We start from the raw sequence: 20,838 nt of genomic DNA, 5'->3' as shown, positions 1-20,838 counted from the left end.
TTTTTCTTTGTTTTAAGATCCAGGGGTTTTGGATCTGTGTTCACCAGGGAATTGGTGAAGTCCCTCAAGGCAACCCAGGGAGGGGAAGGTTTTGGGTGGACAGAGAGTGCTCCAGACACTGGAATTCTGGATGGTGGCAATGTACCAGATCTAAGCTAGTAATTAAGCTTAGAAGTTTCCATGCAGATCCCCACATCTATACCCTAAAGTTCAGAGTGGGGAAGGAACCTTGACACCATCCGTGGCCCCACAAAGTTGCAGTATCTCCTTGTTAACCTCTTCTTGGCCCTGGCCAAGCTAGCCATCTATAAAACCAGGGAGAGGAGGTTGGCCGACAGGATTTCCTCATAGACTCAGACTCATAGACTCTAGGACTGGAAGGGACCTCGAGAGGTCATCGAGTCCAGTCCCCTGCCCTCATGGCAGGACCAAATACTGTCTAGACCATCCCTGATAGACATTTATCTAACCTACTCTTAAATATCTCCAGCGATGGAGATTCCACAACTTCCCTAGGCAATCTATTCCAGTGTTTGACTACCCTGACAGTTAGGAACTTTTTCCTAATGTCCAACCTAAATCTCCCTTGCTGCAGTTTAAGCCCATTGCTTCTTGTTCTATCATTGGAGGCTAAGGTGAACAAGTTTTCTCCCTCCTCCTGATGACACCCTTTTAGATACCTGAAAACTGATATCAGGTCCCCTCTCAGTCTTCTCTTTTCCAAACTAAACAAACCCAATTCCTTCAGCCTTCCTTCATAGGTCATGTTCTCAAGACCTTTAATCATTCTTGTTGCTCTTCTCTGGACCCTCTCCAATTTCTCCACATCTTTCTTGAAATGCGGTGCCCAGAACTGGACACAGTACTCCAGTTGAGGCCTAACCAGCGCAGAGTAAAGCGGAAGAATGACTTCTCGTGTCTTGTTTACAACACACCTGTTAATGCATCCCAGAATCATGTTTGCTTTTTTTGCAACAGTATCACACTGTTCACTCATATTAAGCTTGTGGTCCACTATGACCCCTAGATCTCTTTCTGCCATACTCCTTCCTAGACAGTCTCTTCCCATTCTGTATGTGTGAAACTGATTGTTCCTTCCTAAGTGGAGCACTTTGCATTTATCTTTATTGAACTTCATCCTGTTTACCTCAGACCATTTCTCCAATTTGTCCAGATCATTTTGAATTTTGACCCTGTCCTCCAGAGCAGTTGCAATCCCTCCCAGTTTGGTATCATCCGCAAACTTAATAAGCGTACTTTCTATGCCAACATCTAAATCGTTGATGAAGATATTGAACAGAACCGGTCCCAAAACAGACCCCTGCGGAACCCCACTTGTTATACCTTTCCAGCAGGATTGGGAGCCATTTCCTGCGACGGTGGGGCCTATTTCCATTCCTCCGTCCATTTACGCATCCGGGTAGAGTTCCTCTGGGCAGCGACTGCTGGCTCCCTTGACACCTTCGAGGAGCAGTTGGCGCTGTACGGGGTTCTCTGCTCGGTATACCCATCAGGTTCCCTTCATTTAGTCCTATGACCTCACCCCCAATCCTGTTTTTTTTTTCATTGGTTGTCCCAAGCAATTATTTGGTATCACAGACCTGTGGATCCTCCCCTTAGGCTGGGGGGAAGTCCTTCAGCAGTGGGCAGGCTTTGCCTGCCCACTTCCTGGATACCAACAGGACCAGACTCCCGTACCCCACTGGCCTGGGTCTGTCACACTACCCAATGGTACTCAGTGCTCAGTCTAGAACATACCATCAGAGATGCTTAGTTTTGCTGTTCTCAAACTGTGTCTCAGAGGAAATATGCTTGTTAACAGCAAAAATGTTTTTAAATATATAGAGGTGAGAAATAACAGACCTCAACCCTATTGTCCCTCTGCAAATTTGTGTACACAGATTCAATCCCTTATCTCTCTTTAAAAGTGAAAAGTTTTAAAAAGTTCAATAAATAGAAGATTGTTGTGGGTGGAATAGATCTGGACAAGGAGAAGAAGTCTGGAGATAAATGTGACAAGTAAGGGACATATGCTTTTTTGTTTAAATATTATGTTTGCTGATGAAGAAAAAAATCCAGAATACTTAACGTTGTTGTTTTAGTTAAGTAAAACAATTTAAATGTCTGTCTGATAATTTTCTCCTCCTAATACAGTCTGGCAAGAAAATCCTCCAAATATTAATATCTGTTGAATTGGAGATAGTTCACCTCTCAATGACTTCATAAATATCTGCTTCAATTATCTTTGGTAAATGAAATAACCAAACAATCATTCATTTTCTGATATAGCTGTAAAATTCATCTGAAAAGTTTTCAAAATAAATCACCGTTTAAAAATGTATAGTGTGTACCTTCTAAGAATGAAACCTACATCTATCTCTGAGTTGTGCAGAATATGTATTAAGTTTATAACAACCAACAAGAATGCACTTTTATGTAGAAAACCATGAATAAATCAAGTCTTCCTGACTAGTGATTTAAATCAAATCCACCCTGCCTGCTGTGCTCTTGCCCCGGCCCCTTCATTCCCCAGGGGGCCCAACAAATACATTTGGGCCGGGCCCACAAAAAGTTAATCCGGCCCTGGAAAGGCAAGCAGTGTTCATTCACTCTAAACCTGCAAGCCACTCCCAGACTGAATAATCATTTAAGAGATTTCCTGTTTTCGACTACATTAGGGGTAGGCAACCTATGGCACATGTGCCAAATGTGGTATGCAAGCTGATTTTCAGTGGCACTCATATTGCCCGGGTCCTGGCCACCGGTCCGAGGGGCTCTGCATTTTAATTTAATTTTAAATGAAACTTCTTAAACATTTTTAAAACCTTATTTACTTTACATACAATAATAGTTTAGTTATATATTATAGACTCATAGAAGGAGACCTTCTAAAAAGGTTAAAATGTATTACTGGCATGCAAAACCTTAAATCAGAGTGAATAAATGAAGACTGGGCACACCACTTCTGAAAGGTTGCTGATCCTGGACTACAAGAACAGCTAATACCTTAGAAACAAATTGTAAGAACCACCACCACCCCCACACACAATACTGTTCTTGAACTGCATCCTCATGTTTCTGCTATGATGTATTATTCCCAGAAGGACCACCAGAGAAAACAGTTACGGTAATTCCCCATGAGCTTATACTTTTTTCAGAAGTATAAATCCAGAAGTTTCTAAGAAGACACAATATGGCATCCACCTGAATGACAGATCTGATGATTGCCTTTGTTATGTAATAGTAACACCCACCCATAGTAGTTTTATCTAGTAAAATGAAGTAGTCACTTGCTGCTGTTGCTACTACTAACAGCCTTGGGTGGGCAGTTGGTTCCTGAAACTGAAGTCTGTGAAGGTCATGTAAATCTGTTGTGTTTCTGTATGCATATGATTGAACACTCCTTCCCCCATATTTTGACTTAGACTGAAACCTAAAAGTCATTTCTGCCTTGTTTCACTTCCTCATCAAAACTGTAAATTGTTCATGATTAAGTCACAAAACTATACATTAGACACAGTTTATTTGAAAGGTTTGATCTCTTGACTCAGCACTCCTAACTTTCTAAATTTATGGGAAAGCCCCAATTTCTGAGATTCCTTGTTTAACACCAGTGGTTAAAACAGATCCAAATTAGAAAGGAAGTTCACTAATTCTGGTGGTTGCACATCATCTTGGATGTTGGTGTCATGTGGTGGGACATGATATGGGAAAAAGAATGAGAACAAGACAACAAATATTAGAGTTAGTGGAAAAAAATTTCAACAGAACAATTTTCTGTTAAAAAATGCAATTTTATTGAAATCAGCATGTTTCATGGGAACATGTTGATTTCAATGAAACAAATTACATTGACTCTTATTTTGTTTCAAAATTGTAAAGTTTTGTTTCCACTTTGTCATTTTGACCTTTACATTCTAGTTCTTTAATATAATATAGAAAATTTTATATTAGAATGTTTTCACATCGAAATGAAATATTTGATATTTCTGAATCAAAATTTTTCAGAATTTCTGTTCCACAATTTCCAAATTTTGACTTTTCATTCCAATTCAGAATGATAAAAATTCAACATCAGAATTTTCCACAAAATGAATATTCCATCTTTCAACCAGTGCTAATAAACATATCAGCCTAGAGCCAGCCAAATAGAAGTGAATGTGTGCACACACACATATGTACTGAGTTTGGAGCTAAGGGCTGGTCTACACTAGAAAAATCCACCTGCTGAGCAACACGGCTATGCTGGCCAGCTCTAGGTGGACGAAGAATTATTCCATTGACCTAGCTACAGCCCCTCAGAGAGATGCAATTACTACAGAACTCCATCCATTGTTATAATAAGTGTCTAAACTTAAGTACTGCAGCTGTAGTATTTTAAGTGTACACAAAGCCTAAGGCAGGAGTTCTCAACCTTTTTCTTTCTGACTTCCCCCTGGCCCCAAACATGCTATAAAAACTTCACAGCCACCTGTGCTGCTACAACTGTTTTTCTGCATATAAAAGCCAGGACAACTGTTAGGGGGTAGCAAGCAGAGCAATTGCCTGGGGCCCTGTGGCACTGAGGGACCCACAAAGCTAAGTTGCTTAGGCTCTGGCTTCAGCCCTGGGTAGTGGGGCTCAGGGCCCTGGGCTTCAGCCCCATGTGGTGGGGCTTCCGCCTTCTGCCTTGGACCCCAGAAAGTCTAATGCTGGCCCTGCTTGGCAGACCCCCTGAAGCCTGCTCACAGCCCTCCAGGGGGCTCCAGACTCCTGGTTGAGAACCACTGGCCTAAGAGAACAGTCCTGGGTTTACAATGCAGTGTAGACATATACCCTTAGAGGGTAGGGAGAGCTGGGTCTCTTTTCTATCCTCACTATCTAGCTGGGACAGGGAAGCAGCTGAGGGACAGATTTTCCTATCAAAGAAAGGAGGCAGATAAGGGACTTCCAGCTCGTACAATTCTTCTCCCATCAGATTCTGGTGCTGTTCCAACTACTGGTGAGGAGGTTTGGTGCCAAACTCCCCAGCCAGGAATTTGATCCCATTGTTGATCCTAGTTTGGATTCTCTTACCTGATGAGTCCCTATTTCACCAGTCAGCAAAGAGGTGAAAGGAGGGAAGCTCAGGTCCCTCAAGCATGGGAGAAATGCAAAAGGAACTCTCCATATGGTTTTAGCAGAGGATGAGGTGGGCCCCCTCATGTTCACACTCTGTCCTCTACCTTGTTGGTGGCAGTTGCAAGATCTAAGATATTAGAACGAAAGAGAAGCAATCATTTTCTGATGTAAGCTAAACTTAAAAATAAGCAGCTCATGGCTTATTGGACTGTTTTTATTTAAATATCATTTGTCTTTTCACAAATACCATAGGGGGAAAAAACAGCTTAATCTACTAATGAGCATGGGGAAAGTGAAATCTAAATGCTGATAATGAATATTATAAACCCGCAAGCTCTGTATTTAAGTGTTGGGAATTGTTGATTTCTAATGTTGACATTCCAAAGTAAATATTTTTGCTGAGAGTGCTGGTCTAACCATGCAGAACTACTACATTTGCATGTATTATGTAAATTTGATTTTGAAAACAATTCTGGTTTGTGTTTTCCTCTGTTGAAAATTGGTATTTTACAGACATTATGTAAATAAGCTGTTGTGGAAAGAGTCCATTTTTCCCTCTCTAGAGAGATTTATGAAACTTGAAAAAACTAAAAGACACTTTAGAGTCTTATTTGGAGTCAAATATGGAGTAGTGGAGAAAATATTTAAGACTCTACAGTAGAACTTCAGAGTTAGGAACATCAGAGTTACAAATTGACCAGTCAACCACACATTTCATTTGGAATGGGAAGTACACAAATAGGCAGCAGAGACAAAAAAAAAATACTGTACAGCACTGAACTGTGTTAAACGTAAACTACTAAAAATAAAGTGAAAGTTTAAAAAAGATTTGACAAGGCAAATAAACTGTTTCTGTGCTTGTTTCATTTTAATTAAGATGGTTAAGAGCAGCATTTTTCCTTCAACACAGGAAAGTTTCAAAGCTATATTAAGTCAATGTTCAGTTGTAAACTTTTGAGAGAACAACCATAATGTTTTGTTCAGAGTTACGAACATTTCGGAGTTATGAAAAACCTCCATTCCCAAGGTGTTCATAACTATGAGGTTCTGTTGTGTTTTCCTTCTCTTTTGTATCCCAAAAATTTTACTGCAGTTTCTGATGCTGGTGGAGATATGAGCTCATGGCTAATAAATGTTCCTCACAACATTTCCTGGAAAGGCCAAAGATTGATTCTGAAGAAGCGGAAAATAATTGTGTTGATGAGACAGTGTCTCCTTAAATTAATCACGTACAGGTAATAAAAGCCTTTAAAGTGCACGCACAAACATGAGCATCAAATAATATTCCTGGAATGATTAATAACTTAATTACTTCAGTTCCTCAAATAAGAAAAACTATCCACTTTTGACAGGTTTCAGAGTATTTCCGTATGTTAAGTTCTCCTCACACCTTCTATGGGTCATCTTAATTATCACTTCAAAAGTTTGTTTTCTCCTGCTGATGATAGCTCATCTCAATTGATTAGACTCTTCCTGTTGGTATGCATATTTCCACCTTTTCATGTTCTCTGTATGTATAAATATCTCCTGTCTGTGTGTTCCATTCTGTGCATCCGAAGAAGTGAGCTATAGCTCACGAAAGCTCATGCTGAAATAAATTTGTTAGTCTTTAAGGTGCCACAAGTACTCCTGTTCTTTTTATTCACTTTTGTTTACCCCCAAGATAGGGTCCACCTATTATTCAACTCCACTTTGAAAGTAAAGGCAATAAGAAAATTGTTCACGTTGTGTGAAATGCTTTGTCTAAGGAATGAAAAAATCTGTTAAGGTTAGAAGTTCCATTCCACTGAGAATAGAAACTAAAGAAAGGCTAAATCATCTAAGCAAGACTCTCAAATTTACACATGGATAAACTCACTCTATCTTCTGACCTAGTTAAAAAGGAACCCCAAAAGATTTCCAAAGCAGAGCAACACCTTGCTTTCCTATGCAAAGTGGCCTTCTACGTACTGGGAATGAATCAAGATCAAGAGATGGGGAAGCTGCAGGTTCAAACCAGTTATAACTAGGGTGACCAGACAGCAAGTGTGAAAAATCGGGACGGGGTGGGGGGTAATAGGAGCCTATATAAGAAAAAGACCCAAAAATCAGGACTATCCCTATAAAATCAGGACATCTGGTCATCCTAGTTATGACAGTCTGCTATGTTACTGGGACCAAGTTTCCTTGTTGCTCCAAGAACTCCGGTTCACAAGTTTTTAACATAAATTATAAACTACACATTTGTGTGCTTGATGAATAAAATACACCATGGATAATCTTTTCTTCATTCAATATGTCTTTCATTCCAAATTATAAACTGTACCTCTGTCTGCCTTGTGAATCAGATAAACAGTCTCTCTATACGTGGAAAATGCCTCTTGTTCATAATCATTTTACATCAGTTAAGGCTTACATAAAAAAAAAATTGCATGGACTATGGCCCCTGGATTTAGAAGGCTGAAAGAGATATTTGCTTTCTAAACTACTATTGTGCTATGGAAATGGTATGACTTGTATAGAACAAGGAAGAAAATAACATTACATAGGACTGGAAAGGACCTCAGGGTCATCTAGTACTGACAGATCCAATTACATAAACAAGGTACACCTTTAGAATATTATGAGTAATTGTTTAAAGGGAGGTATTTCAAATAAATATTATTCACTTATACTAAAATACAATCCATGAAACCAAACAAAAACCCCTCCAACTAAGAATCACAAAGAAATGTGTTACACACCGGTGATATCTACTGGATACCGATAGAAGCAGCAAAGACAATTAGCTGAAATTGAGTAGTCAATGAACAAGTGCCAAATAGAAAATAAGAGGATTACCTTCCTCTAACAGACCCAAAACAGGATATATAAACCCAAGAACACAACATAGACTCCATAGATAGCTGAACCCATGTATTTCTTTTTCCATTCTTTAATACAAAGAGCTGAACGTTATCTGGTTGAGTCTACACTCTTTTTAGTAAGACCTCAAGTAACTATATTTTGCATTTTAACTAAATAATGCTGCATGAATATTTTCCTTTAAAAGCCCAAGCAAATTGGCCTAACAAAGCAATTGATTGTGATATTCTAAACTTGTCATTTTCATATCAAACTATTCTGATAACACAGATTACACTATTAAGAATATCTTTAAAACAAGTGTATCCTTGTTCTTTGCAGAGATCCTGGAAGTGTAATAAATGTATTAAAAGTACCAAAGAATTGGTAACTGATTATTATCGATAAATGTAATAAGAAGTCTTGGTGATTTGCCTTGTTCCTTTGTACTGTTACTGGACCTCAAAACTGGTTTGTTATTAGAAGATTGCATGTGTACAAATGTTCAGTATTTGACTAAAACTTTTGTATCTATGCTGGATCAATTAACTTTTGATTATATATTCAGGTGGTTCTGGGTGAATTAATAGACTATTAGTTAAGAATAACAAAGCATCCAGATCTGAAAAACACTGGCCAAGGTAAAAGTTGACCTGGAAAGAACCTAACGTTAAAATTAGCAAAACTAATTTGTACTCAATTAAAAGGGGTTATTCTATTTTAATTCCATCACAGTATTGGCTAGAATACTTATGAGATTGCTGAGCTGCCAGATGGATTTTAAAGCTGATATCTGACTAACTAGATTTGCTAAATTCATAAAACATTGACCTCCATTTACACTTATATCTGTCAGAGAAGCAACCTGATTTGAACTAATATGCTCACCTAGTCTCAGCAGAGAGACAGTCTCCAAGAAAAAATTCTCCAAAGGTTGAGGGAACACAGGAGAGAAGGAAAGCAGGATGGTGAGGAAGAAACTGATCTGCTGGAAAGTATTTTAGGAAGTGACCAAACCTTCATCTCTCTTGCCCAAACCCTATCCTCAATCCAAATCTATTACTCCTTTTACCTAAGTACCTGTTTCATGGAAGCCCAAGAAATTAATTTCAGTGGTTACTTGTGCTACTAGTAGGGTACACAACTTGGTATAGCTGCCAAGTCTTGCTGACATTTGTTGATGAATGTACAAGACATTCACAGTAGCACGTAGGGGGAACCTCTGTTCTCAAGCTAGGTCAAATGACACATGACAGTACAAGCAATCTACAGAGAATGTAAGAGGAAACTTACATAGAGAAGAAATGAGGGAGGAAAGATCTTATTGGGATAAAGGAGGAGTTGGCAGAGGGAGAGAGGGAAAAAAAGAGGGATTCAGGGAACCGGCTGACAGAGGCAGGATAGAGAAAGTTGAGAACATGTGTCAATGGGAGAAGACTTGTAAAAGGAGTAGAGGAGACCAAGCGAGGGTGGAAAAAGGAGAGAAACTAAAGTATGTGGATAGGCACATAAGGGAAGAAAGAATATGAAAATGTGGAGATATAAGGCAATAAGAGAAAAAAGTTACAAAAAGGAAAAGACAAAAAATGATTCATAGTATTACCCATGTAGATATCACTACATGGTCCACTGATTTATCACCATACATTATAACAAAGAGTCTAAAGAGAAAATTCCCTAAAGAAGGATTTTGTTGTGTTAAGGGACTAGCTATGGTGCTCTCTTTGGATCTAAGTGATGTAGCCAAGGCTTTCCTGGTAATGTACATGATTTAAGGCATAAAATTGGCTGATTGGTAATCTGATTTAAATAGAAGTCAGACCCTGTTTACTTTAGCTAAAAATTTAGTGTGGTTAACTTATCCTTTTGGAAGACTGCACAAGGGGGATGAACCTGAATATTCATAACCTGGAAACTTAATTATTTAAAAAAGGTGTCTTCCTTCTCCAATATACAGTGGCACTGAATACAGCTAGCATGCTCTTCAGATTACAGTATTTAACATTCCTTCAGGCAGCCCACAATGTTTTGTAGAATATAGTCAATTTTGTACACCTCCCTAAAACAGCATCATATGATATGCATAAAAATCACCTTATCTTCTCTATTTACTACATTTTTACCAAAATATAACATGAACATTTCTAGAAGCATAACGTTTCCAATTTTTGTGGACAAGATATGAGACAACAGGGGAATATTTAAAAAGAATATTTGTTTGAAGATGTATTATTACATCTCTAGCTATTTTACAAAATATTGTAAAATCTGAAACACACTTGAAATCACCCTGGACCAACTTTGTTTTTGAATCTGCAGCAGTTTGTACTGCTTTTGTTCATGTCTGTAGTGGAATGTAACTTACCACTGCAGCGCCTCCTGCTGGCTGTCCCAGGGATTGGCTCTGAATGCCAGTGTGCCCTCTTCTGGCGGTGTCTCACTGCCATCTCTTCTGCTCCAAGACCTACATCACTCTCCAGCTGAGTCATGCTCTGTCCCCCCCCCGTTGCCCTTCCAGGGCAACTGCAGTCCATTGTCCAACCACCTCCTCAGTGATAGTGTGGGCCACCCAGGCCTACCCACTACTCCAGGTCCCAGCCCAGGGATCCTGCAGATGGCAGCCATATGCTGCATACCCTCCAACCTCTCAGTCTACTTCCCTGAGCCACTTCCCTGCAGCCCCAGCATCATCTCTGTCCTTATCTCAGAGCCTCAGCATGCCAGCAGTCAGCCAGGAGTTTGCTTTCACTCCCCTGATCCTGCCCAGCACTGCTCTGTCCAAGGTGCTAGCTTTCTTCCTCCTGCAAGGCAGACAGTTTCTCCTCCTCAAGCCCCAGGGAGCAACTGAATCTGCTCTGCTCTGCAGCTCTTCTTATATGGGCCTGTCAGGCCCTGATTTGCTGTGCCTCACAACCCCTTTCCTATGGACTGCTGTTCTGCACAGCATCCCTAGGGTTCCAGTAAGTCTTTATGGGCCAGTATAGAGCAGACACCCCCACACAATGTCCAAAAGGTTTTATTTAATGCTAGATACAGCCAGACAAATTCAAACTAGAAATTAGGCACAAATTTCTTACAGTGAGGGTGACTAACAAGGGAAGTGGTGGATTTCTGCATCTCTTGAAAAAAAGTGAACAAGAAAAACAGTATTTGGGAATCTCTCACTGAGACCCATTTGAGAAGCAGAGTTATTTCCTTTGCACAGTATTCACCTTCATGCAAGGAGGGCTCAGTGTTTTACTAACAATGTTAGAATAGATCACGAGAGCTGGTCAGAAAAATGGAACTTCCATCCTATAGGAAATTCTGGCATTTCAAAATTTGTTTTCATCCTAAATTGGAGTAAAAAGGTCAAAAAATTGAATTTTTGTGGAACAAAAATACAAAAAAAAATCAAAATACTTAAATTACTTTATCAAAACAATGTTTTGATATGTCAAATCAATATAATACATATATATAATATTAGAATTAACATTATATAAGAAAACATATAAGTCAAAATGAGATAGGAAAATTAAATGAAATATTCCATTTTGATAGTGAATAATTTTGAAATGTTTTCATCAAAAATTGTGTCTAAGTCAACACACTCTCCACACAAAAAAGTTGATGAACTGGCATTTTTGATGGAAAACTGTTCCACAGAGAAGCGTTGTCAACCTGCTTTATAGAGCAGACAACATGTGGCAGGATTAATCACAGCATGATTGCCCCCAAATCATACTTCTTCAGTCATAACTATACTAAGAATGTTTAAAGTCTAGCAGACAAGCTTCCAAGAGTCCCCAGTTCCTGAATCCCAAAAGAAGCCCCACTTTGTTCCATGGGAGCACTATTTTCCTGCTCCAGAAGCAAGCAACCTCTCAGTTCTATTTAGTAAACTAAAAGAGTGAAAGTCTTGACCTATTAATACAGTTCTCTGCAGTCACTGGCAAAAGCCCTCCGGCAAGAACCATCAGGCTCAGATGTTGTGCCCTAATCTGGGGAAACGATACACCCCCATCTACTCACCGAGTGGGCTAAAACTATACTTCAATTCACAACCCGTGCAAAGGATGCTTTATACAAAGGTAACTAACACTAAAGGAGAAAATCTCTCTCTTCAGTCTAAGCCCTTTAGAAGTGATGCTGAATGAAAACATCTAGAGTGAGTGGATAAACTGCAATTTCATGGTTGCTAAATCCTCTAGGGATTACTGCCTGGGGTTAAATCAATTTATGACTGCCCACACCTTTCACATAAATAGTCTCAAAGACCTAAGTCAATGCTCCTTTTTTGCAAAGGAGGCTTTCTGGAAAAAACTACACCTGAACAATCTCCCCACAACTCAGATTACAAAGTGTTGCTGAAGTTGTCTTGAAAAGGAATTCTGCTGTTTATCAATAAAGAGTCATAGTGTTTGATCTGTCTTTTGGCTCAGAGCTTTTACCATTGCAATAATCCAGTTAGGTAAGGTTTCTTATTTACGTAGGGTGAGGTTCTAATACCCACACTTTTTTGAATGGGGACGTATGTAGATTAAAATGCTACTTAATGTGAATAATGGTATCAGTCTCTCCCATTAAAAGTTTTCAGAAAGAATGTTTGTTTTGTTTTTAACATGGGCCATATATTAATGTATAATATCTATTGGAAGTTAGTAATCCATATATTCTTTATTAGGTTATTAAACAGATTGGTGGTTTAGATTTGTCAAAGTCAGAGGGAAAGGTACCATATTTATTAGGGATTCTGACAGCTTTTAGTTTGGGTATGACAATGAGCTCTACTATCTCCTCTTATTTAAATGCACCGGTGAATACCGTACCATTGAACAATGATGGACATATTCACTGAAGTCAGCACCAATACAGTAGGAGTAAATTTGCCCAAGTGTTTGCATGTTCCCCTCTTTTTGTATTCTTAAAAATCAAAGCTTTTTTTAAACCACATCCACATGTTAGAGGGTATTATACTGCAGTAATTGTTACTGACTAATTGTGGGTCTACCGTGACCAAGGATGTGATGGGATCAGCCGCTGTGTGTAATACAAATTTCAAATAGCTAAGAACATGCCTGGAATAGTAGGGAGAGTTGAGTGCATTCAACTCTCTCTGACTTCACAGAAAGTCTCTCTCTCCCCTTAGGAACAGGTCCCAGTCCCTCAATTAAGGGCTTGTATACATGGCACCACATTACAAACTAGAAGGCTGTGAATTGTGAAGCACTGTAACTTATTGCCTTCTAGCTGCCCCATGTAGACCATACTCGTGCAAACTAAGAAGTAGCTGGTCCAGGGGTTGGCAACGTATGGGACATGGCCTGCCAGGGTAACCCTCTGGTAGGCCGGACCTGTTTGTGTACTTGCCGCATCCACAGGTTCGGCCGATTGCATCTCCCACTGGCTTCGGTTCACCATTCCAGGCCAATGGGGGCGGTAGGAAGTGGTGCAGGCTGAGAAATGTGCTGGCCACTGCTTCCTGCCGATCCCACTGGCCTGGAGCGGAGAACTGCGGCCAGTGGGAGCTGCGATTGGCCTAACCTGCGGACGCAGCAGGTAAACAAACTGGCCCGAACCGCCAGAGGGCTTACCCTGCTGGGCTGCCTACCAAAGGTTGCCAATCCCTGAGCTAGTCCATATTAACATAATCCTTTGCAGCAGTGTATTTAAAAATAGGGATTAGTACTTTATTAATTAGCAATGAAATGAATATATGCATTAGTGATCTGTTGAATTTTGGATTTAAACAAAAGCTGAAAGGGATTCTAAGATTAATTTACTGTGAATTTGCTAATATACTACAATACATTTTAAAGGTCATCTTTATATATGTCAGTGAAGATGAGTGTAATTAGAACTAGCAAGGATAATGATTCTCTTATCTGAATAATTTAACACATGCTATTCTCTTTTTAGAAGTTAATTTTTGAGCACAATAAAGTGTAATAGTCAAGAACACCACACTGATAGCTCCAATATGAAAATACTTCTTGTTTTCTATCAATTAATACAGCAAGGCATTAAAATAAAACATTTTTAATTGTAGTAGTGGCTGATCATCTGTATCTAACTACCCTTAACTATATAGACCTGCTTTCATGATGCTTTGTGTGTAAACCATTACTACAGTACAGTACTTTCAAATACCTTTGAGGACTCAAAAATCAAATGGGTATTCCACACGATACTGATTTCATCCTCTATGGCAGGTTCCAATATTGAAAAAACATGCTTCCTGTGGCAGAATAGACAGGGGCTATGGTTAGCAAAGGATGTCAGCCCAACATCTGGCAATGTAAAGAAAAAAGTCTAAGTTTAAGAAGATCTAATTTCTCATATAGTTTTCAATATAACAGGTGTCACTTAGCATGTTTATTCTGAAACACCTATTGCTGATCTGACTGGCTGAGTATTGGACAAACACTATTTGTATTGTGGCACTATCTTGGATCCCCGGTCATTGTGCTAGGTGTTGTACAAACAAAGGGCAAAGATGGTTTCTGCCCCAAAGAGCAAACATTGAGTTCATAGTTTCAAATACCCATTTTGAACAGGGAAGGCAATATTAATTCCCTGCAAAGAAAATCAGGTAGAGGACCTATGAAGCGTTGGGAGGAAGGGAACCCTCATCTTACCTATTAGAGAGAGCATTCGCAAAGCACTAACATTCACTGTAACTATTTTTTTAAATAGCGACTGGTTTGGAGGTCACTAACAAAGTGTTGCCTAGCTTTGTGCATAACTTTTGAAGCTTAGTCTACACTTGTCAGCATAGCTACATTAGTTCACAGTATGGAAAAAAAACAACACACACCCTTGCCAACGTAGCTATGACAACAAAACCCTAAGTGTAGATGCAGCTATGTCAAAAGAATGCTTCTCTCAACATAAATAATGTTGTTTGGGGAAAGTGGTGTTCCTACACAAACAGAAAAACTTTCCCTCAGTGCAGGCTGTTTCTACATACCCATACTGGCATAAGCTCCATTGTCACGGTATAATTCCCCACTCTGAACCTTAGCGTCCAAAAGATGGGGTACCAGCATGAATTCCTCTAAGCTCAATTACCAGCTTCGTACTTGTAGCGCTGCCACCAACCAGGAATTCCAGTGCCTGGTACACTCTGGTCCCCACAAAACCTTGCCCAGGGACCCCCAAGACCCAGACCCTCTGGATCTTAACACAAAGAAAGTAAACCCTTTCCCTCACCATTGCATCTCCCAGACTTCCCCTCCCTGGGTTACCCTGGAAGATCACTGTGATTCAAACTCCTTGAATCTTAAAACAGAGAGGAAAAGCCACCTTCCCCCCTCCTTCTCTCTCCCACTCCCAGACTCTCCCTGAGAGAGAAAGCAATCCTAACATAGAGAGAAAATTAACCTCTCTCTCCCCCTTCCCTCCTTTCTCCCCACCAAATCCCTGGTGGATCCAGACCCAGTCCCCTGGGGTCTCACTAGAATTAAAAAAACAATCAAGTTCTTAAACAATAAAAGCTTTTAATTAAAGAAAGAAAAAAACAGTAAAAATTATCTTTGTAAATTTAAGATGGAATATGTTACAGGGTCTTTCAGCTATAGACACTGGGAATACCCTCCCAGCCTAAGTATTCAAGTACAAATTAAAATCCTTTCAGCAAAATACAAACTTGAACTACTTCCAGCCAAATACACATTTAAACTCCTCCCAGCCAAATACACATTTGCAAATAAAGAAAACAAACGTAAGCCTAACTCGCTTTATCTACCTAGTACTCACTATTCTAAACTTATAAGAGCCTGTATTGGAGAGATTGGAGAGAAACCTGGTTGCACGTCTGGTCCCTCTGAGCCCCCAGAGTGAACAACCACCAAAAACTACCAGCACACACAAAAACTTCCCTCCCTCAAGATTTGAAAGTATCCTGTCCCTTGATTGGTCCTCTGGTCAGGTGACAGCCAGGCTCACTGATCTTGTTAACCCTTTACAGGCAAAAGAGATATGAAGTACTTCTGTTCTATTAACCCTGAACTATCTGTTTATGACATCCATAATGTAGACAGCCTCAAATATTTCAGCTTTAGGAATTATTTTATGAATGAGTTAAGATTCCTTTCTGCCATGGCAATATTGCTACAGCATTGTAGGACTATTTGCTTTATTATTACACTTTCTGGGGCAAATCTTCCTCATTTAAACTGGTATGAGAGTTGCTGTGGATTTACACCACTGTAAACCTTCTATATTTTTAAAACACATTTGTTATCGCAGAGTTTCCAATCTGGGGTATGTTGTGTCAATTCATCAGACATTCTGGTTTTAAGAAAGAACTGTGCATATGAACATGTGGAGTAATATAATGGTGGCTTTTCCAATCAGTAATAGAAAAACAATTCACATGATAGTGCTAGGGCTGTCTGAATAGAGATATGGAGCAAAAGAAAGTGTAACAACTTCATAGCATACTCTAGTTACATTTCCATTACAATAGCTACTTTTCCTACCTTTTTTTTGCTTCACATTGCATTTTATAAAGTCATTATTATAAATCATGCAGACTTCCACGGAAGTCAAGTTTGGATTGGAATTAGAGATTTTTATTTTTACTAATTACTGTAGTACTGACAAGATGAGTGAGGAAATATGTTTTATTGGACCAACTTCTGCTAGTGCAAGAGAAGCTTCTGAGCCGCAAAAAGCTCCTCTTCAGAGAGTACTAAAAGGTAGGTGACCTACACTATGTTAATACCATTAAAAGAATCAGATGTCTTTCGTGAGTCATAAAGTTGCTGACCCATTTAGTCTCTGCATATCACAGAAAGCATTTTTGTCCTTTCCCCCTTTCAAGTTGAATTCCGGAAGCTTAATGCACTGTTTGATATTACAGCATTTGGAAGGCCTACTTTAAATTCCCTATCCTCTTGTATCTCCTCTGCGAAATTCTCCAGTTCAGTTGAAATGTTTCAGTAATAACTATTGTACTTACTCACTTTAAAAGCTTCCTGTCATGTAGTAATTGAGTGTGGACAGCAGAAAGAACAATTTCCTAAACAGATGGAACATAAAAGAGATCCAGCCAAGGGGAAAAAAAAAACAATAATATAGATTCAAGAGTGCAAAACACAGGCAATTTTGGAAAAGATCAGGTAACCTTGCTATGACTGCCACTTATTTAGTCACTTAATACAGGAGCACTTTTCCCCCCATAAGGATGGACTCATTTGACACGTTCTTTAAATATGAGGTATTATGCATTTGTTCTGAAGTTGTTCAAGTTCTCTTGGAACCCTAGCAAGCAATCAGAATATTGTTCCATTCACATGGTTTTCTCTCACTAGGATATGATGCCTTGAGCATCTTGTAATATTTAGGGACCTAATCTAGCAAAGCATTTTAGCACACATGAATAGTTCCATTCATTCATTAAGACTACTCACAAACTTGAAGTACTGAACATTTAACTGTTTTGCTGGATGGATACCAGATACTCTTTTGCACCACTTTTCTCCTTTGGACACTAGCTTCAGCAGCATGGGCAGACCTTGCTGAGGTAATTCTCACATACTGTGTTACTGAAGATTGCCTCTTCCTAACTAAAGACTACTTAACATTTGCATTTGACGTTGGAATTATACTCTATGAAAATTATGTCTCGCTTGCTGGTCTGATATCAAAGCACAGAGAGGCTGAGTAGGAGTTAAACTAAGAGAGTGAGCATGTGGGTGCACAACTCCCCTTTACCAAAAGAAGAGTGGAGAGTTCCTTCCTATTCCTCATCTGGATATGAGGGAGCTAAGATATGGCAGCAGCAAAGGGGCGCACAGCACCATGGCTACAACCCACTTCTATTTCCTCTTCCCCAGGGCCCTTAAGAGCTCACTCAGTTCTCAGCAGTCTTCTTAGGGTATGGCTACACTTGCAGCTGTACAGCACTGGGAGTTACAGCTGTGTTCGTACAGCTGTGTAGGGAAAGCACTGCAGTGTGGCCACACTGACAGCTACCAGCGCTGCAGTGTGGCCGCATTTGCAGCACTGTTGGGAGTGGCTGAACAGGCATTCTGGGATACCTCCGAATACCTCTGGAGGCCAATTACAGTGCTTTTGGTGGCCACACTGGCGGAGCAGCACTGCATCACCAGCGCTGAAATCGTTATACTCCGGGCAGAGCAGGAGTACAGCCAGCGCTGCAGCCAGGGAGATACAGTGCTGTATGTGCCTTGCAAGTGTGGACGGCGAGTAAGTTGCAGAGCTGTAAACCCACCACCAGCGCTGAAACTCTCCAGTGTAGCCAAGCCCTCAGCCCAAATTCCTTTAATTCACTTTTCACCAGGCTGGAAACAGTTTGTCAAAAACACAGCACTCAAAAGTCCCAAAACAGGATGGCTTCTTCAGTTCTAGCTCCAGCCTCCTGAACTGCCTTATCTTACAATCAGCTTACTCACCTCTGGCAGTATCACAATCATCCCCTCTCTATAGCTTCCTGCTGCCTTTTATATTGGAATTACCTGATTCCTCCCAGGTGGAGCTTATCTTGTAATCAGGGCTGGCTTAGCCCCAGGGTCTACACTCATGATTTTTGAGCCTCCCACATAGATTTGGAATGCTTGGAAGGCAATACTAGGTAATCCTCTCAAGTCAGATGCCTCAAGTTAGTAGGAAACAGTGTATTATACATGTCCTCCGTTTACTTCCCAAACTATTATCATTTTGTTGTTTATAAACCACATTTCTTCTGACATGTCTAACACTCTTGAGAAATGAAGGCCCTGGCAAATTTGAAAGTTGAAAGAAACTATCTTTCAATGATCAGAGTGCAAAATGTGCCTGAAAAACTGCAACTGGTGGGGAAAATACAGGGATTTAGGCTCAGATATCTCATGCTCAGATATCAAAACCAGTCAAACAGAATGTTACTGCATTTCTACTTTATTACATTTTCCTCTGATCTTAAATTTATTATGCTTGTTTTCATTCAAAGAGCAATGTTTAGGGGAACCTTTAAGTCTTAAAATAGGGTCTTAGAAAGGAAATGCATTCGCAACTGTAATATAATGCCACTAGTTCAGTGCTATAATAATGTGAATCCCAGTCCAGAAACAAAAGAACACCTCAACAGACGCATCTTTCGTGATAATCACATAGTGTAAGCTTTGTTGCCTGCTGTATCCCTTTGGGAGCACAACTACCTGGGCACTGGTATCATCAATTGAGAGGTTGCGGAATGAGTGAGCTAATGAAATGACTATTTTAAAAAAAAATTAACAACAAAACATAAAAACACATAGGCCTCAACCAAAACCCCAATTACAAAACCTGTTGTGATCAAGACCATGCAGTCAGTTTGAACTGAGAGTTGGTTAAGCAAGATGGCTTATCCACATGAGTGGAAGAAAGTGGCCCATGACAGAATCAACTGAGAGAGAAGTGATCAGCTTCTTCAGAGGAAAAGCAGAGGCCACTAAATGAAGCAGGCTGAGACAGAGACTAGAAGAAGATGCTGCCACCAACATACAGGTCTAGGATAAAGCACCAAAAGCAGTAGCAGCTGCCAATGACTGCACTGGGAGGACCCTCTGAAGAAGCCAAGAAAACCCCAGACAGGAAATTGGTGGGGGGACTAAATAATCACAGCTCTTCCAAGTTTTGTCCAGCTCTAGATATGATATGTTATGCACATTTAATGAAATTAATGTGCATATTTTCCAATTTTGATAGAACTATACATTTCAGCTTTAAAAAACGATGAAGATGGAATGCTAGTGAAAAATAACCAGTGGATTGACAGCCCTGATAACTAGAAATGGTTGAAAAGTACAAGTATTTTCCATGAAAATTTTGTAAAAGAAATTAACTATTTGCATACATTCTTGTAGTTTTTATTGTTTGGGGGGGAAGACCCTGAACCTGAAACAGTTTCCTGTTTTTTTCTTTTAAAGGAAAACCAGGAAACTTTCAAAAGGGAAAAAAAAGTTTTGTTTTGTTTTTTTGAAGAAAAAAAAAAAGTCATTTACGGAAGGTCCCATTTTTTCAATTTAGAAAACAAAAGTCAGAAAAAAATTGACCAGCACTACTGGCAACTCTTTGGGAGCTGGGAAATGTTAACTATCAGAATTCCTGGCTCGAAGAGGAATGTCATCTAGTGGTGAGAACAGTGCATCTTGACAGGAGAGTAATTAATATCCATGATAACCAAGCTCTATCATGTTAAAAGTCTGGGTTTTATTCCCAGATTTCTTAGTTAGCTTGTTTGTAAAATGGGTATTTACTAATTGACTGTCTCTTGCATATTGGTATACCTTACTCAGAAAAAAGGGTTGGAGACTTTACAGTCAGTAAGAGAGGTGAGACCATAGCCTTTGGTAATCTGGCTCTCACGAGAGTGTCTGTCTCTCTGAAATTTTACTTGATAGACAGATAGCCATGATAGGCCTGCCAAGTGCAAGATTGTTGCACAAGATACATGGCACATAGGAGGTCTGGGTAACCAGAGCCAGGAGCTGCTGCAGCACTAGTAAAGAAAGCCAATCACAAAAGGAGGAACAGCACATCCTGCTGGCAGCAGCTGCTGAGAAAAAAAACAGAGAAGCAGACATTCACTTGATATGGCTGCATTATTCCTTAATGTCTGCTTCTAAAAAATAAAAGGCTTGGGGCATATTTAGCAGACTTCTCATTGAAGGGGAACTTCCTCACAGCTGGGGTTATGCTGAGTACAGTCACTTTCAATCTCTAGTGTGGTCCTTCCATGTAAGCAGTACAGATGCCTAAATTAAGGCAGTCTGCTCATGCATTGCCTCTTTCTCCCTGCTGGTGCCCTACAACTGAATATGTCAGCGTAACTCATCATGTCCAGTTCTTGTGGTTGTCCAGGGAGACGCAAATTGTGTGTGTAAATGCCAGAAGCAGAAGAAAAATCAAGAGCTCTTCCTTCCATTTTTATGTGAGCTGCATCAG

This window comes from Gopherus evgoodei, chromosome 1, assembly GCF_007399415.2.
Source record: "Gopherus evgoodei ecotype Sinaloan lineage chromosome 1, rGopEvg1_v1.p, whole genome shotgun sequence".
Taxonomy (NCBI): Eukaryota; Metazoa; Chordata; order Testudines; family Testudinidae; genus Gopherus; species Gopherus evgoodei.
The sequence above is the reverse complement of the archived record's forward strand: the minus strand, read 5'-3'. Positions refer to the sequence as shown.